At 45.7% G+C, this 21,875-nt stretch overlaps 31 non-coding genes across 31 annotated transcripts; all 31 read right to left on the bottom strand.

Moving 5' to 3' along the window:
- Positions 1-604: 604 nt before the first annotated feature.
- Positions 605-676, bottom strand: TRNAC-GCA (transfer RNA cysteine (anticodon GCA)). Its single transcript has one exon. It is a non-coding gene; the product is annotated as a tRNA-Cys (tRNA).
- Positions 677-1,384: 708 nt separating this feature from the next.
- TRNAC-GCA (transfer RNA cysteine (anticodon GCA)) lies at positions 1,385-1,456 on the bottom strand. Its single transcript has one exon. It is a non-coding gene; the product is annotated as a tRNA-Cys (tRNA).
- A 708-nt stretch (positions 1,457-2,164) lies between these two features.
- TRNAC-GCA (transfer RNA cysteine (anticodon GCA)) lies at positions 2,165-2,236 on the bottom strand. The gene has a single exon. It is a non-coding gene; the product is annotated as a tRNA-Cys (tRNA).
- An 809-nt stretch (positions 2,237-3,045) lies between these two features.
- On the bottom strand, positions 3,046-3,117 carry TRNAC-GCA (transfer RNA cysteine (anticodon GCA)). Its single transcript has one exon. It is a non-coding gene; the product is annotated as a tRNA-Cys (tRNA).
- Positions 3,118-3,465: 348 nt separating this feature from the next.
- Positions 3,466-3,537, bottom strand: TRNAC-GCA (transfer RNA cysteine (anticodon GCA)). The gene has a single exon. It is a non-coding gene; the product is annotated as a tRNA-Cys (tRNA).
- Positions 3,538-4,245: 708 nt separating this feature from the next.
- On the bottom strand, positions 4,246-4,317 carry TRNAC-GCA (transfer RNA cysteine (anticodon GCA)). The gene has a single exon. It is a non-coding gene; the product is annotated as a tRNA-Cys (tRNA).
- A 711-nt stretch (positions 4,318-5,028) lies between these two features.
- Positions 5,029-5,100, bottom strand: TRNAC-GCA (transfer RNA cysteine (anticodon GCA)). The gene has a single exon. It is a non-coding gene; the product is annotated as a tRNA-Cys (tRNA).
- Positions 5,101-5,807: 707 nt separating this feature from the next.
- Positions 5,808-5,879, bottom strand: TRNAC-GCA (transfer RNA cysteine (anticodon GCA)). Its single transcript has one exon. It is a non-coding gene; the product is annotated as a tRNA-Cys (tRNA).
- Positions 5,880-6,591: 712 nt separating this feature from the next.
- Positions 6,592-6,663, bottom strand: TRNAC-GCA (transfer RNA cysteine (anticodon GCA)). Its single transcript has one exon. It is a non-coding gene; the product is annotated as a tRNA-Cys (tRNA).
- A 348-nt stretch (positions 6,664-7,011) lies between these two features.
- Positions 7,012-7,083, bottom strand: TRNAC-GCA (transfer RNA cysteine (anticodon GCA)). Its single transcript has one exon. It is a non-coding gene; the product is annotated as a tRNA-Cys (tRNA).
- A 711-nt stretch (positions 7,084-7,794) lies between these two features.
- On the bottom strand, positions 7,795-7,866 carry TRNAC-GCA (transfer RNA cysteine (anticodon GCA)). Its single transcript has one exon. It is a non-coding gene; the product is annotated as a tRNA-Cys (tRNA).
- Positions 7,867-8,554: 688 nt separating this feature from the next.
- On the bottom strand, positions 8,555-8,626 carry TRNAC-GCA (transfer RNA cysteine (anticodon GCA)). The gene has a single exon. It is a non-coding gene; the product is annotated as a tRNA-Cys (tRNA).
- Positions 8,627-8,974: 348 nt separating this feature from the next.
- Positions 8,975-9,046, bottom strand: TRNAC-GCA (transfer RNA cysteine (anticodon GCA)). Its single transcript has one exon. It is a non-coding gene; the product is annotated as a tRNA-Cys (tRNA).
- A 708-nt stretch (positions 9,047-9,754) lies between these two features.
- Positions 9,755-9,826, bottom strand: TRNAC-GCA (transfer RNA cysteine (anticodon GCA)). The gene has a single exon. It is a non-coding gene; the product is annotated as a tRNA-Cys (tRNA).
- Positions 9,827-10,537: 711 nt separating this feature from the next.
- Positions 10,538-10,609, bottom strand: TRNAC-GCA (transfer RNA cysteine (anticodon GCA)). Its single transcript has one exon. It is a non-coding gene; the product is annotated as a tRNA-Cys (tRNA).
- Positions 10,610-11,320: 711 nt separating this feature from the next.
- On the bottom strand, positions 11,321-11,392 carry TRNAC-GCA (transfer RNA cysteine (anticodon GCA)). The gene has a single exon. It is a non-coding gene; the product is annotated as a tRNA-Cys (tRNA).
- Positions 11,393-12,100: 708 nt separating this feature from the next.
- TRNAC-GCA (transfer RNA cysteine (anticodon GCA)) lies at positions 12,101-12,172 on the bottom strand. The gene has a single exon. It is a non-coding gene; the product is annotated as a tRNA-Cys (tRNA).
- Positions 12,173-12,884: 712 nt separating this feature from the next.
- TRNAC-GCA (transfer RNA cysteine (anticodon GCA)) lies at positions 12,885-12,956 on the bottom strand. Its single transcript has one exon. It is a non-coding gene; the product is annotated as a tRNA-Cys (tRNA).
- Positions 12,957-13,304: 348 nt separating this feature from the next.
- TRNAC-GCA (transfer RNA cysteine (anticodon GCA)) lies at positions 13,305-13,376 on the bottom strand. The gene has a single exon. It is a non-coding gene; the product is annotated as a tRNA-Cys (tRNA).
- Positions 13,377-14,084: 708 nt separating this feature from the next.
- On the bottom strand, positions 14,085-14,156 carry TRNAC-GCA (transfer RNA cysteine (anticodon GCA)). The gene has a single exon. It is a non-coding gene; the product is annotated as a tRNA-Cys (tRNA).
- An 809-nt stretch (positions 14,157-14,965) lies between these two features.
- TRNAC-GCA (transfer RNA cysteine (anticodon GCA)) lies at positions 14,966-15,037 on the bottom strand. The gene has a single exon. It is a non-coding gene; the product is annotated as a tRNA-Cys (tRNA).
- Positions 15,038-15,385: 348 nt separating this feature from the next.
- On the bottom strand, positions 15,386-15,457 carry TRNAC-GCA (transfer RNA cysteine (anticodon GCA)). The gene has a single exon. It is a non-coding gene; the product is annotated as a tRNA-Cys (tRNA).
- Positions 15,458-16,165: 708 nt separating this feature from the next.
- TRNAC-GCA (transfer RNA cysteine (anticodon GCA)) lies at positions 16,166-16,237 on the bottom strand. Its single transcript has one exon. It is a non-coding gene; the product is annotated as a tRNA-Cys (tRNA).
- A 712-nt stretch (positions 16,238-16,949) lies between these two features.
- Positions 16,950-17,021, bottom strand: TRNAC-GCA (transfer RNA cysteine (anticodon GCA)). Its single transcript has one exon. It is a non-coding gene; the product is annotated as a tRNA-Cys (tRNA).
- A 348-nt stretch (positions 17,022-17,369) lies between these two features.
- TRNAC-GCA (transfer RNA cysteine (anticodon GCA)) lies at positions 17,370-17,441 on the bottom strand. The gene has a single exon. It is a non-coding gene; the product is annotated as a tRNA-Cys (tRNA).
- A 708-nt stretch (positions 17,442-18,149) lies between these two features.
- On the bottom strand, positions 18,150-18,221 carry TRNAC-GCA (transfer RNA cysteine (anticodon GCA)). The gene has a single exon. It is a non-coding gene; the product is annotated as a tRNA-Cys (tRNA).
- A 708-nt stretch (positions 18,222-18,929) lies between these two features.
- Positions 18,930-19,001, bottom strand: TRNAC-GCA (transfer RNA cysteine (anticodon GCA)). The gene has a single exon. It is a non-coding gene; the product is annotated as a tRNA-Cys (tRNA).
- A 712-nt stretch (positions 19,002-19,713) lies between these two features.
- On the bottom strand, positions 19,714-19,785 carry TRNAC-GCA (transfer RNA cysteine (anticodon GCA)). The gene has a single exon. It is a non-coding gene; the product is annotated as a tRNA-Cys (tRNA).
- Positions 19,786-20,133: 348 nt separating this feature from the next.
- On the bottom strand, positions 20,134-20,205 carry TRNAC-GCA (transfer RNA cysteine (anticodon GCA)). The gene has a single exon. It is a non-coding gene; the product is annotated as a tRNA-Cys (tRNA).
- A 708-nt stretch (positions 20,206-20,913) lies between these two features.
- TRNAR-GCG (transfer RNA arginine (anticodon GCG)) lies at positions 20,914-20,985 on the bottom strand. Its single transcript has one exon. It is a non-coding gene; the product is annotated as a tRNA-Arg (tRNA).
- Positions 20,986-21,697: 712 nt separating this feature from the next.
- Positions 21,698-21,769, bottom strand: TRNAC-GCA (transfer RNA cysteine (anticodon GCA)). The gene has a single exon. It is a non-coding gene; the product is annotated as a tRNA-Cys (tRNA).
- Between the last annotated feature and the right edge of the window lie 106 nt (positions 21,770-21,875).

The raw sequence follows: 21,875 nt of genomic DNA, 5'->3' as shown, positions 1-21,875 counted from the left end.
TTATGTGAAGGAGAAAGGGCGAGCAGCCCTGCCTTGTCCTGGTGACACCCCCTCCAAATCTCTTCAAAGCCACAACACCCAAGCCCTCCTTGCTGACAATCAGGCACTTTGCATAACAAAGAGCAGCTTTAGTGCTCGCTCACAGGGACGGTGTTGTATGGGGCGGGGTATCCAAGTGAGCGTGGCTCCGGAGATTGCCAAACAATGTATCCCACAAGCTACCATGGGTGATTCAGGATAGCGTACAACACTGGGACAACATTTGTTAGGGCTCCTGGGGGCCAATTTCAATCAGAATGTGCCCGGCTTGCTTACAGGTGTGGGGGATGAGGGGTGGACAGTGTGTAGCACCCTTGGGTTCTGTAAATACAAATGTTCCTTGATCTCAAGGAGCAGGCAGCAAAAGTGGAGCTAAAACACTAAACGGACACTTTAAAAAGTGCATAATTGCTGTCCACAAGATGTTAACTAGGATGAAACCAGAACACTTTTTGATCATGCATCTTGAAGCGTAAATGTTCACTGATGCCAAGTGTAATTAGAAAAGGAACACATATCTTTGTGAATAAACAATTATTTATTATTAAAATTTAAGAAAAGTCGAAGGGGACACCCGGATTTGAACCAGGGACCTCTTGATCTGCAGTCAAATGCTCTACCACTGAGCTATATCCCCGTGCTTTTAGCGAATCTTCTGATACTTTTCAGGCTGTTGATTCTGCACTGGTCAAGCATTCAACGTTAATGATCCTGGAAGAGACACGTCAGCTGGATTTTGCACTTATGTGAAGGAGAAAGGGCGAGCAGCCCTGCCTTGTCCTGGTGACACCCCCTCCAAATCTCTTCAAAGCCACAACACCCAAGCCCTCCTTGCTGACAATCAGGCACTTTGCATAACAAAGAGCAGCTTTAGTGCTCGCTCACAGGGCCGGTGTTGTATGGGGCGGGGTATCCAAGTGAGCGTGGTTACGGAGATTTCCAAACAATGTATCCCACAAGCTACCATGGGGATGCAGGATAGCATACAACACCGGGACAACATTTGTTAGGGCTCCTGGGGGCCAATTTCAATCTGAATGTGCCCCGCTTGCTTACAGGTGTGGGGGGTGAGGGGTGGACAGTGTGTAGCACCCTTGGGTTCTGTAAATACAAATGTTCCTTGATCTCAAGGAGCAGGCAGCAAAAGTGGAGCTAAAACACTAAACGGACACTTTAAAAAGTGCATAATTGCTGTTAGCAATATGTTAACTAGGATGAAACTAGAACACTTTTTGATCATGCATCTTGAAGGGTAAATGTTCACTGATGCCAAGTGTAATTAGAAAAGGAACACATATCTTTGTGAATAAACAATTATTTATTATTAAAATTTAAGAAAAGTAGAAGGGGACACCCGGATTTGATCCAGGGACCTCTTGATCTGCAGTCAAATGCTCTACCACTGAGCTATATCCCCGTGCTTTTAGCGAATCTTCTGATACTTTTCAGGCTGTCGATTCTGCGCTGGTCAAGCATTCAACGTTAATGATCCTGGAAGAGACACGTCAGCTGGATTTTGCACTTATGTGAAGGAGAAAGGGCGAGCAGCCCTGCCTTGTCCTGGTGACACCCCCTCCAAATCTCTTCAAAGCCACAACACCCAAGCCCTCCTTGCTGACAATCAGGCACTTTGCATAACAAAGAGCAGCTTTAGTGCTCGCTCACAGGGCCGGTGTTGTATGGGGCGGGGTATCCAAGTGAGCGTGGCTCCGGAGATTTCCAAACAATGTATCCCACAAGCTACCATGGGGATGCAGGATAGCATACAACACCGGGACAACATTTGTTAGGGCTCCTGGGGGCCAATTTCAATCTGAATGTGCCCCGCTTGCTTACAGGTGTGGGGGGTGAGGGGTGGACAGTGTGTAGCACCCTTGGGTTCTGTAAATACAAATGTTCCTTGATCTCAAGGAGCAGGCAGCAAAAGTGGAGCTAAAACACTAAACGGACACTTTAAAAAGTGCATAATTGCTGTTAGCAATATGTTAACTAGGATGAAACCAGAACACTTTTTGATCATGCATCTTGAAGGGTAAATGTTCACTGATGCCAAGTGTAATTAGAAAAGGAACACATATCTTTGTGAATAAACAATTATTTATTATTAAAATTTAAGAAAAGTAGAAGGGGACACCCGGATTTGAACCAGGGACCTCTTGATCTGCAGTCAAATGCTCTACCACTGAGCTATATCCCCGTGCTTTTAGGGAATCTTCTGATACTTTTCAGGCTGTCAATTCTGCGCTGGTCAAGCATTCAACGTTAATGATCCTGGAAGAGACACGTCAGCTGGATTTAGCACTTATGTGAAGGAGAAAGGGCGAGCAGCCCTGCCTTGTCCTGGTGACACCCCCTCCAAATCTCTTCAAAGCAGCCACAACGCCCAAGCCCTCCTTGCTGACAATCAGGCACTTTGTTATGCAAAGTGCCTGATTGTCCTGGTGACACCCCCTCCAAATCTCTTCAAAGCAGCCACAACGCCCAAGCCCTCCTTGCTGACAATCAGACACTTTGCATAACAAAGAGCAGCTTTAGTGCTCGCTCACAGGGCCGGTGTTGTATGGGGCGGGGTATCCAAGTGAGCGTGGCTCCGGAGATTTCCAAACAATGTATCCCACAAGCTACCATGGGGATGCAGGATAGCATACAACACCGGGACAACATTTGTTAGGGCTCCTGGGGGCCAATTTCAATCTGAATGTGCCCCACTTGCTTACAGGTGTGGGGGATGAGGGGTGGACAGTGTGTAGCACCCTTGGGTTCTGTAAATACAAATGTTCCTTGATCTCAAGGAGCAGGCAGCAAAAGTGAAGCTAAAACACTAAACGGACACTTTAAAAAGTGCATAATTGCTGTCCGCAAGATGTTAACTAGGATGAAACCAGAACACTTTTTGATCATGCATCTTGAAGCGTAAATGTTCACTGATGCCAAGTGTAATTAGAAAAGGAACACATATCTTTGTGAATAAACAATTATTTATTATTAAAATTTAAGAAAAGTCGAAGGGGACACCCGGATTTGAACCAGGGACCTCTTGATCTGCAGTTAAATGCTCTACCACTGAGCTATATCCCCGTGCTTTTAGCGAATCTTCTGATACTTTTCAGGCTGTCGATTCTGCACTGGTCAAGCATTCAACTTTAATGATCCTGGAAGAGACACGTCAGCTGGATTTTGCACTTATGTGAAGGAGAAAGGGCGAGCAGCCCTGCCTTGTCCTGGTGAAACCCCCTCCAAATCTCTTCAAAGACACAACACCCAAGCCCTCCTTGCTGACAAGATGTTAACTAGGATGAAACCAGAACACTTTTTGATCATGCATCTTGAAGCGTAAATGTTCACTGATGCCAAGTGTAATTAGAAAAGGAACACATATCTTTGTGAATAAACAATTATTTATTATTAAAATTTAAGAAAAGTCGAAGGGGACACCTGGATTTGAACCAGGGACCTCTTGATCTGCAGTCAAATGCTCTACCACTGAGCTATATCCCCGTGCTTTTAGCGAATCTTCTGATACTTTTCAGGCTGTTGATTCTGCACTGGTCAAGCATTCAACGTTAATGATCCTGGAAGAGACACGTCAGCTGGATTTTGCACTTATGTGAAGGAGAAAGGGCGAGCAGCCCTGCCTTGTCCTGGTGACACCCCCTCCAAATCTCTTCAAAGCCACAACACCCAAGCCCTCCTTGCTGACAATCAGGCACTTTGCATAACAAAGAGCAGCTTTAGTGCTCGCTCACAGGGCCGGTGTTGTATGGGGCGGGGTATCCAAGTGAGCGTGGCTCCGGAGATTTCCAAACAATGTATCCCACAAGCTACCATGGGGATGCAGGATAGCATACAACACCGGGACAACATTTGTTAGGGCTCCTGGGGGCCAATTTCAATCTGAATGTGCCCCGCTTGCTTACAGGTGTGGGGGGTGAGGGGTGGACAGTGTGTAGCACCCTTGGGTTCTGTAAATACAAATGTTCCTTGATCTCAAGGAGCAGGCAGCAAAAGTGGAGCTAAAACACTAAACGGACACTTTAAAAAGTGCATAATTGCTGTTAGCAATATGTTAACTAGGATGAAACCAGAACACTTTTTGATCATGCATCTTGAAGGGTAAATGTTCACTGATGCCAAGTGTAATTAGAAAAGGAACACATATCTTTGTGAATAAACAATTATTTATTATTAAAATTTAAGAAAAGTAGAAGGGGACACCCGGATTTGATCCAGGGACCTCTTGATCTGCAGTCAAATGCTCTACCACTGAGCTATATCCCCGTGCTTTTAGGGAATCTTCTGATACTTTTCAGGCTGTCGATTCTGCGCTGGTCAAGCATTCAACGTTAATGATCCTGGAAGAGACACGTCAGCTGGATTTAGCACTTATGTGAAGGAGAAAGGGCGTGCAGCCCTGCCTTGTCCTGGTGACACCCCCTCCAAATCTCTTCAAAGCAGCCACAACGCCCAAGCCCTCCTTGCTGACAATCAGACACTTTGCATAACAAAGAGCAGCTTTAGTGCTCGCTCACAGGGCCGGTGTTGTATGGGGCGGGGTATCCAAGTGAGCGTGGCTCCGGAGATTTCCAAACAATGTATCCCACAAGCTACCATGGGGATGCAGGATAGCATACAACACCGGGACAACATTTGTTAGGGCTCCTGGGGGCCAATTTCAATCTGAATGTGCCCCGCTTGCTTACAGGTGTGGGGGATGAGGGGTGGACAGTGTGTAGCACCCTTGGGTTCTGTAAATACAAATGTTCCTTGATCTCAAGGAGCAGGCAGCAAAAGTGGAGCTAAAACACTAAACGGACACTTTAAAAAGTGCATAATTGCTGTTAGCAATATGTTAACTAGGATGAAACCAGAACACTTTTTGATCATGCATCTTGAAGGGTAAATGTTCACTGATGCCAAGTGTAATTAGAAAAGGAACACATATCTTTGTGAATAAACAATTATTTATTATTAAAATTTAAGAAAAGTCGAAGGGGACACCCGGATTTGAACCAGGGACCTCTTGATCTGCAGTCAAATGCTCTACCACTGAGCTATATCCCCTTGCTTTTAGCGAATCTTCTGATACTTTTCAGCCTGTCGATTCTGCGCTGGTCAAGCATTCAACGTTAATGATCCTGGAAGAGACACGTCAGCTGGATTTTGCACTTATGTGAAGGAGAAAGGGCGAGCAGCCCTGCCTTGTCCTGGTGACACCCCCTCCAAATCTCTTCAAAGCCACAACACCCAAGCCCTCCTTGCTGACAATCAGGCACTTTGCATAACAAAGAGCAGCTTTAGTGCTCGCTCACAGGGCCGGTGTTGTATGGGGGGGGTATCCAAGTGAGCGTGGCTCCGGAGATTTCCAAACAATGTATCCCACAAGCTACCATGGGGATGCAGGATAGCATACAACACCGGGACAACATTTGTTAGGGCTCCTGGGGGCCAATTTCAATCTGAATGTGCCCCGCTTGCTTACAGGTGTGGGGGGTGAGGGGTGGACAGTGTGTAGCACCCTTGGGTTCTGTAAATACAAATGTTCCTTGATCTCAAGGAGCAGGCAGCAAAAGTGGAGCTAAAACACTAAACGGACACTTTAAAAAGTGCATAATTGCTGTTAGCAATATGTTAACTAGGATGAAACCAGAACACTTTTTGATCATGCATCTTGAAGGGTAAATGTTCACTGATGCCAAGTGTAATTAGAAAAGGAACACATATCTTTGTGAATAAACAATTATTTATTATTAAAATTTAAGAAAAGTAGAAGGGGACACCCGGATTTGAACCAGGGACCTCTTGATCTGCAGTCAAATGCTCTACCACTGAGCTATATCCCCGTGCTTTTAGGGCATCTTCTGATACTTTTCAGGCTGTCGATTCTGCGCTGGTCAAGCATTCAACGTTAATGATCCTGGAAGAGACACGTCAGCTGGATTTAGCACTTATGTGAAGGAGAAAGGGCGAGCAGCCCTGCCTTGTCCTGGTGACACCCCCTCCAAATCTCTTCAAAGCAGCCACAACGCCCAAGCCCTCCTTGCTGACAATCAGGCACTTTGCATAACAAAGAGCGGGTTCAGTGCTCGCACACAGGGCCGGTGTTGTATGGGGCGGGGTATCCAAGTGAGCGTGGCTCCGGAGATTGCCAAACAATGTATCCCACAAGCTACCATGGGTGATGCAGGATAGCGTACAACACTGAGACAACATTTGTTAGGGCTCCTGGGGGCCAATTTCAATCTGAATATGCCCCGCTTGCTTACAGGTGTGGGGGATGAGGGGTGGACAGTGTGTAGCACCCTTGGGTTCTGTAAATACAAATGTTCCTTGATCTCAAGGAGCAGGCAGCAAAAGTGAAGCTAAAACACTAAACGGACACTTTAAAAAGTGCATAATTGCTGTCCGCAAGATGTTAACTAGGATGAAACCAGAACACTTTTTGATCATGCATCTTGAAGCGTAAATGTTCACTGATGCCAAGTGTAATTAGAAAAGGAACACATATCTTTGTGAATAAACAATTATTTATTATTAAAATTTAAGAAAAGTCGAAGGGGACACCCGGATTTGAACCAGGGACCTCTTGATCTGCAGTTAAATGCTCTACCACTGAGCTATATCCCCGTGCTTTTAGCGAATCTTCTGATACTTTTCAGGCTGTCGATTCTGCACTGGTCAAGCATTCAACTTTAATGATCCTGGAAGAGACACGTCAGCTGGATTTTGCACTTATGTGAAGGAGAAAGGGCGAGCAGCCCTGCCTTGTCCTGGTGAAACCCCCTCCAAATCTCTTCAAAGCCACAACACCCAAGCCCTCCTTGCTGACAAGATGTTAACTAGGATGAAACCAGAACACTTTTTGATCATGCATCTTGAAGCGTAAATGTTCACTGATGCCAAGTGTAATTAGAAAAGGAACACATATCTTTGTGAATAAACAATTATTTATTATTAAAATTTAAGAAAAGTCGAAGGGGACACCTGGATTTGAACCAGGGACCTCTTGATCTGCAGTCAAATGCTCTACCACTGAGCTATATCCCCGTGCTTTTAGCGAATCTTCTGATACTTTTCAGGCTGTTGATTCTGCACTGGTCAAGCATTCAACGTTAATGATCCTGGAAGAGACACGTCAGCTGGATTTTGCACTTATGTGAAGGAGAAAGGGCGAGCAGCCCTGCCTTGTCATGGTGACACCCCCTCCAAATCTCTTCAAAGCAGCCACAACGCCCAAGCCCTCCTTGCTGACAATCAGGCACTTTGCATAACAAAGAGCGGGTTCAGTGCTCGCACACAGGGCCGGTGTTGTATGGGGCGGGGTATCCAAGTGAGCGTGGCTCTGGAGATTTCCAAACAATGTATCCCACAAGCTACCATGGGGATGCAGGATAGCATAAAACACCGGGACAACATTGGTTAGGGCTCCTGGGGGCCAATTTCAATCTGAATGTGCCCCGCTTGCTTACAGGTGTGGGGGGTGAGGGGTGGACAGTGTGTAGCACCCTTGGGTTCTGTAAATACAAATGTTCCTTGATCTCAAGGAGCAGGCAGCAAAAGTGGAGCTAAAACACTAAACGGACACTTTAAAAAGTGCATAATTGCTGTTAGCAATATGTTAACTAGGATGAAACCAGAACACTTTTTGATCATGCATCTTGAAGGGTAAATGTTCACTGATGCCAAGTGTAATTAGAAAAGGAACACATATCTTTGTGAATAAACAATTATTTATTATTAAAATTTAAGAAAAGTAGAAGGGGACACCCGGATTTGATCCAGGGACCTCTTGATCTGCAGTCAAATGCTCTACCACTGAGCTATATCCCCATGCTTTTAGGGAATCTTCTGATACTTTTCAGGCTGTCGATTCTGCGCTGGTCAAGCATTCAACGTTAATGATCCTGGAAGAGACACGTCAGCTGGATTTAGCACTTATGTGAAGGAGAAAGGGCGTGCAGCCCTGCCTTGTCCTGGTGACACCCCCTCCAAATCTCTTCAAAGCAGCCACAACGCCCAAGCCCTCCTTGCTGACAATCAGACACTTTGCATAACAAAGAGCAGCTTTAGTGCTCGCTCACAGGGCCGGTGTTGTATGGGGCGGGGTATCCAAGTGAGCGTGGCTCCGGAGATTTCCAAACAATGTATCCCACAAGCTACCATGGGGATGCAGGATAGCATACAACACCGGGACAACATTTGTTAGGGCTCCTGGGGGCCAATTTCAATCTGAATGTGCCCCGCTTGCTTACAGGTGTGGGGGATGAGGGGTGGACAGTGTGTAGCACCCTTGGGTTCTGTAAATACAAATGTTCCTTGATCTCAAGGAGCAGGCAGCAAAAGTGGAGCTAAAACACTAAACGGACACTTTAAAAAGTGCATAATTGCTGTTAGCAATATGTTAACTAGGATGAAACCTTGAAGCGTAAATGTTCACTGATGCCAAGTGTAATTAGAAAAGGAACACATATCTTTGTGAATAAACAATTATTTATTATTAAAATTTAAGAAAAGTCGAAGGGGACACCCGGATTTGAACCAGGGACCTCTTGATCTGCAGTTAAATGCTCTACCACTGAGCTATATCCCCGTGCTTTTAGCGAATCTTCTGATACTTTTCAGGCTGTCGATTCTGCACTGGTCAAGCATTCAACTTTAATGATCCTGGAAGAGACACGTCAGCTGGATTTTGCACTTATGTGAAGGAGAAAGGGCGAGCAGCCCTGCCTTGTCCTGGTGAAACCCCCTCCAAATCTCTTCAAAGCCACAACACCCAAGCCCTCCTTGCTGACAAGATGTTAACTAGGATGAAACCAGAACACTTTTTGATCATGCATCTTGAAGCGTAAATGTTCACTGATGCCAAGTGTAATTAGAAAAGGAACACATATCTTTGTGAATAAACAATTATTTATTATTAAAATTTAAGAAAAGTCGAAGGGGACACCTGGATTTGAACCAGGGACCTCTTGATCTGCAGTCAAATGCTCTACCACTGAGCTATATCCCCGTGCTTTTAGCGAATCTTCTGATACTTTTCAGGCTGTTGATTCTGCACTGGTCAAGCATTCAACGTTAATGATCCTGGAAGAGACACGTCAGCTGGATTTTGCACTTATGTGAAGGAGAAAGGGCGAGCAGCCCTGCCTTGTCCTGGTGACACCCCCTCCAAATCTCTTCAAAGCCACAACACCCAAGCCCTCCTTGCTGACAATCAGGCACTTTGCATAACAAAGAGCAGCTTTAGTGCTCGCTCACAGGGCCGGTGTTGTATGGGGCGGGGTATCCAAGTGAGCGTGGCTCCGGAGATTTCCAAACAATGTATCCCACAAGCTACCATGGGGATGCAGGATAGCATACAACACCGGGACAACATTTGTTAGGGCTCCTGGGGGCCAATTTCAATCTGAATGTGCCCCGCTTGCTTACAGGTGTGGGGGGTGAGGGGTGGACAGTGTGTAGCACCCTTGGGTTCTGTAAATACAAATGTTCCTTGATCTCAAGGAGCAGGCAGCAAAAGTGGAGCTAAAACACTAAACGGACACTTTAAAAAGTGCATAATTGCTGTTAGCAATATGTTAACTAGGATGAAACCAGAACACTTTTTGATCATGCATCTTGAAGGGTAAATGTTCACTGATGCCAAGTGTAATTAGAAAAGGAACACATATCTTTGTGAATAAACAATTATTTATTATTAAAATTTAAGAAAAGTAGAAGGGGACACCCGGATTTGAACCAGGGACCTCTTGATCTGCAGTCAAATGCTCTACCACTGAGCTATATCCCCGTGCTTTTAGGGAATCTTCTGATACTTTTCAGGCTGTCAATTCTGCGCTGGTCAAGCATTCAACGTTAATGATCCTGGAAGAGACACGTCAGCTGGATTTAGCACTTATGTGAAGGAGAAAGGGCGAGCAGCCCTGCCTTGTCCTGGTGACACCCCCTCCAAATCTCTTCAAAGCAGCCACAACGCCCAAGCCCTCCTTGCTGACAATCAGGCACTTTGCATAACAAAGAGCGGGTTCAGTGCTCGCACACAGGGCCGGTGTTGTATGGGGCGGGGTATCCAAGTGAGCGTGGCTCTGGAGATTTCCAAACAATGTATCCCACAAGCTACCATGGGGATGCAGGATAGCATAAAACACCGGGACAACATTGGTTAGGGCTCCTGGGGGCCAATTTCAATCTGAATGTGCCCCGCTTGCTTACAGGTGTGGGGGGTGAGGGGTGGACAGTGTGTAGCACCCTTGGGTTCTGTAAATACAAATGTTCCTTGATCTCAAGGAGCAGGCAGCAAAAGTGGAGCTAAAACACTAAACGGACACTTTAAAAAGTGCATAATTGCTGTTAGCAATATGTTAACTAGGATGAAACCAGAACACTTTTTGATCATGCATCTTGAAGGGTAAATGTTCACTGATGCCAAGTGTAATTAGAAAAGGAACACATATCTTTGTGAATAAACAATTATTTATTATTAAAATTTAAGAAAAGTAGAAGGGGACACCCGGATTTGATCCAGGGACCTCTTGATCTGCAGTCAAATGCTCTACCACTGAGCTATATCCCCGTGCTTTTAGGGAATCTTCTGATACTTTTCAGGCTGTCGATTCTGCGCTGGTCAAGCATTCAACGTTAATGATCCTGGAAGAGACACGTCAGCTGGATTTAGCACTTATGTGAAGGAGAAAGGGCGTGCAGCCCTGCCTTGTCCTGGTGACACCCCCTCCAAATCTCTTCAAAGCAGCCACAACGCCCAAGCCCTCCTTGCTGACAATCAGACACTTTGCATAACAAAGAGCAGCTTTAGTGCTCGCTCACAGGGCCGGTGTTGTATGGGGCGGGGTATCCAAGTGAGCGTGGCTCCGGAGATTTCCAAACAATGTATCCCAAAAGCTACCATGGGGATGCAGAATAGCATACAACACCGGGACAACATTTGTTAGGGCTCCTGGGGGCCAATTTCAATCTGAATGTGCCCCGCTTGCTTACAGGTGTGGGGGATGAGGGGTGGACAGTGTGTAGCACCCTTGGGTTCTGTAAATACAAATGTTCCTTGATCTCAAGGAGCAGGCAGCAAAAGTGGAGCTAAAACACTAAACTGACACTTTAAAAAGTGCATAATTGCTGTTAGCAATATGTTAACTAGGATGAAACCAGAACACTTTTTGATCATGCATCTTGAAGGGTAAATGTTCACTGATGCCAAGTGTAATTAGAAAAGGAACACATATCTTTGTGAATAAACAATTATTTATTATTAAAATTTAAGAAAAGTCGAAGGGGACACCCGGATTTGAACCAGGGACCTCTTGATCTGCAGTCAAATGCTCTACCACTGAGCTATATCCCCTTGCTTTTAGCGAATCTTCTGATACTTTTCAGCCTGTCGATTCTGCGCTGGTCAAGCATTCAACGTTAATGATCCTGGAAGAGACACGTCAGCTGGATTTTGCACTTATGTGAAGGAGAAAGGGCGAGCAGCCCTGCCTTGTCCTGGTGACACCCCCTCCAAATCTCTTCAAAGCCACAACACCCAAGCCCTCCTTGCTGACAATCAGGCACTTTGCATAACAAAGAGCAGCTTTAGTGCTCGCTCACAGGGCCGGTGTTGTATCGGGCGGGGTATCCAAGTGAGCGTGGCTCCGGAGATTTCCAAACAATGTATCCCACAAGCTACCATGGGGATGCAGGATAGCATACAACACCGGGACAACATTTGTTAGGGCTCCTGGGGGCCAATTTCAATCTGAATGTGCCCCGCTTGCTTACAGGTGTGGGGGGTGAGGGGTGGACAGTGTGTAGCACCCTTGGGTTCTGTAAATACAAATGTTCCTTGATCTCAAGGAGCAGGCAGCAAAAGTGGAGCTAAAACACTAAACGGACACTTTAAAAAGTGCATAATTGCTGTTAGCAATATGTTAACTAGGATGAAACCAGAACACTTTTTGATCATGCATCTTGAAGGGTAAATGTTCACTGATGCCAAGTGTAATTAGAAAAGGAACACATATCTTTGTGAATAAACAATTATTTATTATTAAAATTTAAGAAAAGTAGAAGGGGACACCCGGATTTGAACCAGGGACCTCTTGATCTGCAGTCAAATGCTCTACCACTGAGCTATATCCCCGTGCTTTTAGGGAATCTTCTGATACTTTTCAGGCTGTCAATTCTGCGCTGGTCAAGCATTCAACGTTAATGATCCTGGAAGAGACACGTCAGCTGGATTTAGCACTTATGTGAAGGAGAAAGGGCGAGCAGCCCTGCCTTGTCCTGGTGACACCCCCTCCAAATCTCTTCAAAGCAGCCACAACGCCCAAGCCCTCCTTGCTGACAATCAGGCACTTTGCATAACAAAGAGCGGGTTCAGTGCTCGCACACAGGGCCGGTGTTGTATGGGGCGGGGTATCCAAGTGAGCGTGGCTCCGGAGATTGCCAAACAATGTATCCCACAAGCTACCATGGGTGATGCAGGATAGCGTACAACACTGGGACAACATTTGTTAGGGCTCCTGGGGGCCAATTTCAATCTGAATGTGCCCCGCTTGCTTACAGGTGTGGGGGGTGAGGGGTGGACAGTGTGTAGCACCCTTGGGTTCTGTAAATACAAATGTTCCTTGATCTCAAGGAGCAGGCAGCAAAAGTGGAGCTAAAACACTAAACGGACACTTTAAAAAGTGCATAATTGCTGTTAGCAATATGTTAACTAGGATGAAACCAGAACACTTTTTGATCATGCATCTTGAAGGGTAAATGCTCACTGATGCCAAGTGTAATTAGAAAAGGAACACATATCTTTGTGAATAAACAATTATTTATTATTAAAATTTAAGAAAAGTCGAAGGGGACACCCGGATTTGAACCAGGGACCTCTTGATCTGCAGTCAAATGCTCTACCACTGAGCTATATCCCCTTGCTTTTAGCGAATCTTCTGATACTTTTCAGCCTGTCGATTCTGCGCTGGTCAAGCATTCAACGTTAATGATCCTGGAAGAGACACGTCAGCTGGATTTTGCACTTATGTGAAGGAGAAAGGGCGAGCAGCCCTGCCTTGTCCTGGTGAAACCCCCTCCAAATCTCTTCAAAGCCACAACACCCAAGCCCTCCTTGCTGACAAGATGTTAACTAGGATGAAACCAGAACACTTTTTGATCATGCATCTTGAAGGGTAAATGTTCACTGATGCCAAGTGTAATTAGAAAAGGAACACATATCTTTGTGAATAAACAATTATTTATTATTAAAATTTAAGAAAAGTCGAAGGGGACACCCGGATTTGAACCAGGGACCTCTTGATCTGCAGTCAAATGCTCTACCACTGAGCTATATCCCCTTGCTTTTAGCGAATCTTCTGATACTTTTCAGCCTGTCGATTCTGCGCTGGTCAAGCATTCAACGTTAATGATCCTGGAAGAGACACGTCAGCTGGATTTTGCACTTATGTGAAGGAGAAAGGGCGAGCAGCCCTGCCTTGTCCTGGTGACACCCCCTCCAAATCTCTTCAAAGCCACAACACCCAAGCCCTCCTTGCTGACAATCAGGCACTTTGCATAACAAAGAGCAGCTTTAGTGCTCGCTCACAGGGCCGGTGTTGTATGGGGCGGGGTATCCAAGTGAGCGTGGCTCCGGAGATTTCCAAACAATGTATCCCACAAGCTACCATGGGGATGCAGGATAGCATACAACACCGGGACAACATTTGTTAGGGCTCCTGGGGGCCAATTTCAATCTGAATGTGCCCCGCTTGCTTACAGGTGTGGGGGGTGAGGGGTGGACAGTGTGTAGCACCCTTGGGTTCTGTAAATACAAATGTTCCTTGATCTCAAGGAGCAGGCAGCAAAAGTGGAGCTAAAACACTAAACGGACACTTTAAAAAGTGCATAATTGCTGTTAGCAATATGTTAACTAGGATGAAACCAGAACACTTTTTGATCATGCATCTTGAAGGGTAAATGTTCACTGATGCCAAGTGTAATTAGAAAAGGAACACATATCTTTGTGAATAAACAATTATTTATTATTAAAATTTAAGAAAAGTAGAAGGGGACACCCGGATTTGAACCAGGGACCTCTTGATCTGCAGTCAAATGCTCTACCACTGAGCTATATCCCCTTGCTTTTAGGGCATCTTCTGATACTTTTCAGGCTGTCGATTCTGCGCTGGTCAAGCATTCAACGTTAATGATCCTGGAAGAGACACGTCAGCTGGATTTAGCACTTATGTGAAGGAGAAAGGGCGAGCAGCCCTGCCTTGTCCTGGTGACACCCCCTCCAAATCTCTTCAAAGCAGCCACAACGCCCAAGCCCTCCTTGCTGACAATCAGGCACTTTGTTATGCAAAGTGCCTGATTGTCCTGGTGACACCCCCTCCAAATCTCTTCAAAGCAGCCACAACGCCCAAGCCCTCCTTGCTGACAATCAGACACTTTGCATAACAAAGAGCAGCTTTAGTGCTCGCTCACAGGGCCGGTGTTGTATGGGGCGGGGTATCCAAGTGAGCGTGGCTCCGGAGATTTCCAAACAATGTATCCCACAAGCTACCATGGGGATGCAGGATAGCATACAACACCGGGACAACATTTGTTAGGGCTCCTGGGGGCCAATTTCAATCTGAATGTGCCCCGCTTGCTTACAGGTGTGGGGGATGAGGGGTGGACAGTGTGTAGCACCCTTGGGTTCTGTAAATACAAATGTTCCTTGATCTCAAGGAGCAGGCAGCAAAAGTGGAGCTAAAACACTAAACGGACACTTTAAAAAGTGCATAATTGCTGTTAGCAATATGTTAACTAGGATGAAACCAGAACACTTTTTGATCATGCATCTTGAAGGGTAAATGTTCACTGATGCCAAGTGTAATTAGAAAAGGAACACATATCTTTGTGAATAAACAATTATTTATTATTAAAATTTAAGAAAAGTCGAAGGGGACACCCGGATTTGAACCAGGGACCTCTTGATCTGCAGTCAAATGCTCTACCACTGAGCTATATCCCCTTGCTTTTAGCGAATCTTCTGATACTTTTCAGCCTGTCGATTCTGCGCTGGTCAAGCATTCAACGTTAATGATCCTGGAAGAGACACGTCAGCTGGATTTTGCACTTATGTGAAGGAGAAAGGGCGAGCAGCCCTGCCTTGTCCTGGTGAAACCCCCTCCAAATCTCTTCAAAGCCACAACACCCAAGCCCTCCTTGCTGACAAGATGTTAACTAGGATGAAACCAGAACACTTTTTGATCATGCATCTTGAAGCGTAAATGTTCACTGATGCCAAGTGTAATTAGAAAAGGAACACATATCTTTGTGAATAAACAATTATTTATTATTAAAATTTAAGAAAAGTCGAAGGGGACACCCGGATTTGAACCAGGGACCTCTTGATCTGCAGTCAAATGCTCTACCACTGAGCTATATCCCCGTGCTTTTAGCGAATCTTCTGATACTTTTCAGGCTGTCGATTCTGCGCTGGTCAAGCATTCAACGTTAATGATCCTGGAAGAGACACGTCAGCTGGATTTTGCACTTATGTGAAGGAGAAAGGGCGAGCAGCCCTGCCTTGTCCTGGTGACACCCCCTCCAAATCTCTTCAAAGCCACAACACCCAAGCCCTCCTTGCTGACAATCAGGCACTTTGCATAACAAAGAGCAGCTTTAGTGCTCGCTCACAGGGCCGGTGTTGTATGGGGCGGGGTATCCAAGTGAGCGTGGCTCCGGAGATTTCCAAACAATGTATCCCACAAGCTACCATGGGGATGCAGGATAGCATACAACACCGGGACAACATTTGTTAGGGCTCCTGGGGGCCAATTTCAATCTGAATGTGCCCCGCTTGCTTACAGGTGTGGGGGGTGAGGGGTGGACAGTGTGTAGCACCCTTGGGTTCTGTAAATACAAATGTTCCTTGATCTCAAGGAGCAGGCAGCAAAAGTGGAGCTAAAACACTAAACGGACACTTTAAAAAGTGCATAATTGCTGTTAGCAATATGTTAACTAGGATGAAACCAGAACACTTTTTGATCATGCATCTTGAAGGGTAAATGTTCACTGATGCCAAGTGTAATTAGAAAAGGAACACATATCTTTGTGAATAAACAATTATTTATTATTAGAATTTAAGAAAAGTAGAAGGGGACACCCGGATTTGAACCAGGGACCTCTTGATCTGCAGTCAAATGCTCTACCACTGAGCTATATCCCCGTGCTTTTAGGGAATCTTCTGATACTTTTCAGGCTGTCGATTCTGCGCTGGTCAAGCATTCAACATTAATGATCCTGGAAGAGACACGTCAGCTGGATTTAGCACTTATGTGAAGGAGAAAGGGCGAGCAGCCCTGCCTTGTCCTGGTGACACCCCCTCCAAATCTCTTCAAAGCAGCCACAACGCCCAAGCCCTCCTTGCTGACAATCAGGCACTTTGCATAACAAAGAGCGGGTTCAGTGCTCGCACACAGGGCCGGTGTTGTATGGGGCGGGGTATCCAAGTGAGCGTGGCTCCGGAGATTGCCAAACAATGTATCCCACAAGCTACCATGGGTGATGCAGGATAGCGTACAAAACTGGGACAACATTTGTTAGGGCTCCTGGGGGCCAATTTCAATCTGAATGTGCACCGCTTGCTTACAGGTGTGGGGGATGAGGGGTGGACAGTGTGTAGCACCCTTGGGTTCTGTAAATACAAATGTTCCTTGATCTCAAGGAGCAGGCAGCAAAAGTGGAGCTAAAACACTAAACGGACACTTTAAAAAGTGCATAATTGCTGTCCGCGAGATGTTAACTAGGATGAAACCAGAACACTTTTTGATCATGCATCTTGAAGCGTAAATGTTCACTGATGCCAAGTGTAATTAGAAAAGGAACACATATCTTTGTGAATAAACAATTATTTATTATTAAAATTTAAGAAAAGTCGAAGGGGACACCCGGATTTGAACCAGGGACCTCTTGATCTGCAGTCAAATGCTCTACCACTGAGCTATATCCCCGTGCTTTTAGCGAATCTTCTGATACTTTTCAGGCTGTCGATTCTGCGCTGGTCAAGCATTCAACGTTAATGATCCTGGAAGAGACACGTCAGCTGGATTTTGCACTTATGTGAAGGAGAAAGGGCGAGCAGCCCTGCCTTGTCCTGGTGACACCCCCTCCAAATCTCTTCAAAGCCACAACACCCAAGCCCTCCTTGCTGACAAGATGTTAACTAGGATGAAACCAGAACACTTTTTGATCATGCATCTTGAAGCGTAAATGTTCACTGATGCCAAGTGTAATTAGAAAAGGAACACATATCTTTGTGAATAAACAATTATTTATTATTAAAATTTAAGAAAAGTCGAAGGGGACACCCGGATTTGAACCAGGGACCTCTTGATCTGCAGTCAAATGCTCTACCACTGAGCTATATCCCCGTGCTTTTAGCGAATCTTCTGATACTTTTCAGGCTGTTGATTCTGCGCTGGTCAAGCATTCAACGTTAATGATCCTGGAAGAGACACGTCAGCTGGATTTTGCACTTATGTGAAGGAGAAAGGGCGAGCAGCCCTGCCTTGTCCTGGTGACACCCCCTCCAAATCTCTTCAAAGCCACAACACCCAAGCCCTCCTTGCTGACAATCAGGCACTTTGCATAACAAAGAGCAGCTTTAGTGCTCGCTCACAGGGCCGGTGTTGTATGGGGCGGGGTATCCAAGTGAGCGTGGCTCCGGAGATTTCCAAACAATGTATCCCACAAGCTACCATGGGGATGCAGGATAGCATACAACACCGGGACAACATTTGTTAGGGCTCCTGGGGGCCAATTTCAATCTGAATGTGCCCCGCTTGCTTACAGGTGTGGGGGATGAGGGGTGGACAGTGTGTAGCACCCTTGGGTTCTGTAAATACAAATGTTCCTTGATCTCAAGGAGCAGGCAGCAAAAGTGGAGCTAAAACACTAAACGGACACTTTAAAAAGTGCATAATTGCTGTTAGCAATATGTTAACTAGGATGAAACCAGAACACTTTTTGATCATGCATCTTGAAGGGTAAATGTTGACTGATGCCAAGTGTAATTAGAAAAGGAACACATATCTTTGTGAATAAACAATTATTTATTATTAAAATTTAAGAAAAGTAGAAGGGGACACCCGGATTTGAACCAGGGACCTCTTGATCTGCAGTCAAATGCTCTACCACTGAGCTATATCCCCTTGCTTTTAGTGAATCTTCTGATACTATTCAGCCTGTCGATTCTGCGCTGGTCAAGCATTCAACGTTAATGATCCTGGAAGAGACACGTCAGCTGGATTTTGCACTTATGTGAAGGAGAAAGGGCGAGCAGCCCTGCCTTGTCCTGGTGACACCCCCTCCAAATCTCTTCAAAGCCACAACACCCAAGCCCTCCTTGCTGACAATCAGGCACTTTGCATAACAAAGAGCAGCTTTAGTGCTCGCTCACAGGGCCGGTGTTGTATGGGGCGGGGTATCCAAGTGAGCGTGGCTCCGGAGATTTCCAAACAATGTATCCCACAAGCTACCATGGGGATGCAGGATAGCATACAACACCGGGACAACATTTGTTAGGGCTCCTGGGGGCCAATTTCAATCTGAATGTGCCCCGCTTGCTTACAGGTGTGGGGGGTGAGGGGTGGACAGTGTGTAGCACCCTTGGGTTCTGTAAATACAAATGTTCCTTGATCTCAAGGAGCAGGCAGCAAAAGTGGAGCTAAAACACTAAACGGACACTTTAAAAAGTGCATAATTGCTGTTAGCAATATGTTAACTAGGATGAAACCAGAACACTTTTTGATCATGCATCTTGAAGGGTAAATGTTCACTGATGCCAAGTGTAATTAGAAAAGGAACACATATCTTTGTGAATAAACAATTATTTATTATTAAAATTTAAGAAAAGTAGAAGGGGACACCCGGATTTGAACCAGGGACCTCTTGATCTGCAGTCAAATGCTCTACCACTGAGCTATATCCCCGTGCTTTTAGGGCATCTTCTGATACTTTTCAGGCTGTCGATTCTGCGCTGGTCAAGCATTCAACGTTAATGATCCTGGAAGAGACACGTCAGCTGGATTTAGCACTTATGTGAAGGAGAAAGGGCGAGCAGCCCTGCCTTGTCCTGGTGACACCCCCTCCAAATCTCTTCAAAGCAGCCACAACGCCCAAGCCCTCCTTGCTGACAATCAGGCACTTTGCATAACAAAGAGCGGGTTCAGTGCTCGCACACAGGGCCGGTGTTGTATGGGGCGGGGTATCCAAGTGAGCGTGGCTCCGGAGATTGCCAAACAATGTATCCCACAAGCTACCATGGGTGATGCAGGATAGCGTACAACACTGGGACAACATTTGTTAGGGCTCCTGGGGGCCAATTTCAATCTGAATGTGCCCCGCTTGCTTACAGGTGTGGGGGGTGAGGGGTGGACAGTGTGTAGCACCCTTGGGTTCTGTAAAAACAAATGTTCCTTGATCTCAAGGAGCAGGCAGCAAAAGTGGAGCTAAAACACTAAACGGACACTTTAAAAAGTGCATAATTGCTGTCCGCAAGATGTTGACTAGGATGAAACCAGAACACTTTTTGATCATGCATCTTGAAGGGTAAATGTTCACTGATGCCAAGTGTAATTAGAAAAGGAACACATATCTTTGTGAATAAACAATTATTTATTATTAAAATTTAAGAAAAGTAGAAGGGGACACCCGGATTTGAACCAGGGACCTCTTGATCTGCAGTCAAATGCTCTACCACTGAGCTATATCCCCGTGCTTTTGGCGAATCTTCTGATACTTTTCAGGCTGTCGATTCTGCGCTGGTCAAGCATTCAACGTTAATGATCCTGGAAGAGACACGTCAGCTGGATTTTGCACTTATGTGAAGGAGAAAGGGCGAGCAGCCCTGCCTTGTCCTGGTGAAACCCCCTCCAAATCTCTTCAAAGCCACAACACCCAAGCCCTCCTTGCTGACAAGATGTTAACTAGGATGAAACCAGAACACTTTTTGATCATGCATCTTGAAGCGTAAATGTTCACTGATGCCAAGTGTAATTAGAAAAGGAACACATATCTTTGTGAATAAACAATTATTTATTATTAAAATTTAAGAAAAGTCGAAGGGGACACCCGGATTTGAACCAGGGACCTCTTGATCTGCAGTCAAATGCTCTACCACTGAGCTATATCCCCGTGCTTTTAGCGAATCTTCTGATACTTTTCAGGCTGTCGATTCTGCGCTGGTCAAGCATTCAACGTTAATGATCCTGGAAGAGACACGTCAGCTGGATTTTGCACTTATGTGAAGGAGAAAGGGCGAGCAGCCCTGCCTTGTCCTGGTGACACCCCCTCCAAATCTCTTCAAAGCCACAACACCCAAGCCCTCCTTGCTGACAATCAGGCACTTTGCATAACAAAGAGCAGCTTTAGTGCTCGCTCACAGGGCCGGTGTTGTATGGGGCGGGGTATCCAAGTGAGCGTGGCTCCGGAGATTTCCAAACAATGTATCCCACAAGCTACCATGGGGATGCAGGATAGCATACAACACCGGGACAACATTTGTTAGGGCTCCTGGGGGCCAATTTCAATCTGAATGTGCCCCGCTTGCTTACAGGTGTGGGGGGTGAGGGGTGGACAGTGTGTAGCACCCTTGGGTTCTGTAAATACAAATGTTCCTTGATCTCAAGGAGCAGGCAGCAAAAGTGGAGCTAAAACACTAAACGGACACTTTAAAAAGTGCATAATTGCTGTTAGCAATATGTTAACTAGGATGAAACCAGAACACTTTTTGATCATGCATCTTGAAGGGTAAATGTTCACTGATGCCAAGTGTAATTAGAAAAGGAACACATATCTTTGTGAATAAACAATTATTTATTATTAAAATTTAAGAAAAGTAGAAGGGGACACCCGGATTTGAACCAGGGACCTCTTGATCCGCAGTCAAATGCTCTACCACTGAGCTATATCCCCGTGCTTTTAGGGCATCTTCTGATACTTTTCAGGCTGTCGATTCTGCGCTGGTCAAGCATTCAACGTTAATGATCCTGGAAGAGACACGTCAGCTGGATTTAGCACTTATGTGAAGGAGAAAGGGCGAGCAGCCCTGCCTTGTCCTGGTGACACCCCCTCCAAATCTCTTCAAAGCAGCCACAACGCCAAAGCCCTCCTTGCTGACAATCAGGCACTTTGCATAACAAAGAGCGGGTTCAGTGCTTGCACACAGGGCCGGTGTTGTATGGGGCGGGGTATCCAAGTGAGCGTGGCTCCGGGGATTGCCAAACAATGTATCCCACAAGCTACCATGGGTGATGCAGGATAGCGTACAACACTGGGACAACATTTGTTAGGGCTCCTGGGGGCCAATTTCAATCTGAATGTGCCCCGCTTGCTTACAGGTGTGGGGGATGAGGGGTGGGCAGTGTGTAGCACCCTTGGGTTCTGTAAATACAAATGTTCCTTGATCTCAAGGAGCAGGCAGCAAAAGTGGAGCTAAAACACTAAATGGACACTTTAAAAAGTGCATAATTGCTGTCCGCAAGATGTTAACTAGGATGAAACCAGAACACTTTTTGATCATGCATCTTGAAGCGTAAATGTTCACTGATGCCAAGTGTAATTAGAAAAGGAACACATATCTTTGTGAATAAACAATTATTTATTATTAAAATTTAAGAAAAGTAGAAGGGGACACCCGGATTTGAACCAGGGACCTCTTGATCTGCAGTCAAATGCTCTACCACTGAGCTATATCCCCGTGCTTTTAGCGAATCTTCTGATACTTTTCAGCCTGTCGATTCTGCGCTGGTCAAGCATTCAAAGTTAATGATCCTGGAATAGACACGTCAGCTGGATTTTGCACT

This window comes from Ambystoma mexicanum, chromosome 1p (assembly GCF_040938575.1).
Source record: "Ambystoma mexicanum isolate Mex_15411 chromosome 1p, UKY_AmexF1_1, whole genome shotgun sequence".
Taxonomy (NCBI): domain Eukaryota; kingdom Metazoa; phylum Chordata; class Amphibia; order Caudata; family Ambystomatidae; genus Ambystoma; species Ambystoma mexicanum.
This window is presented reverse-complemented; position numbering and strand designations above follow the sequence as displayed.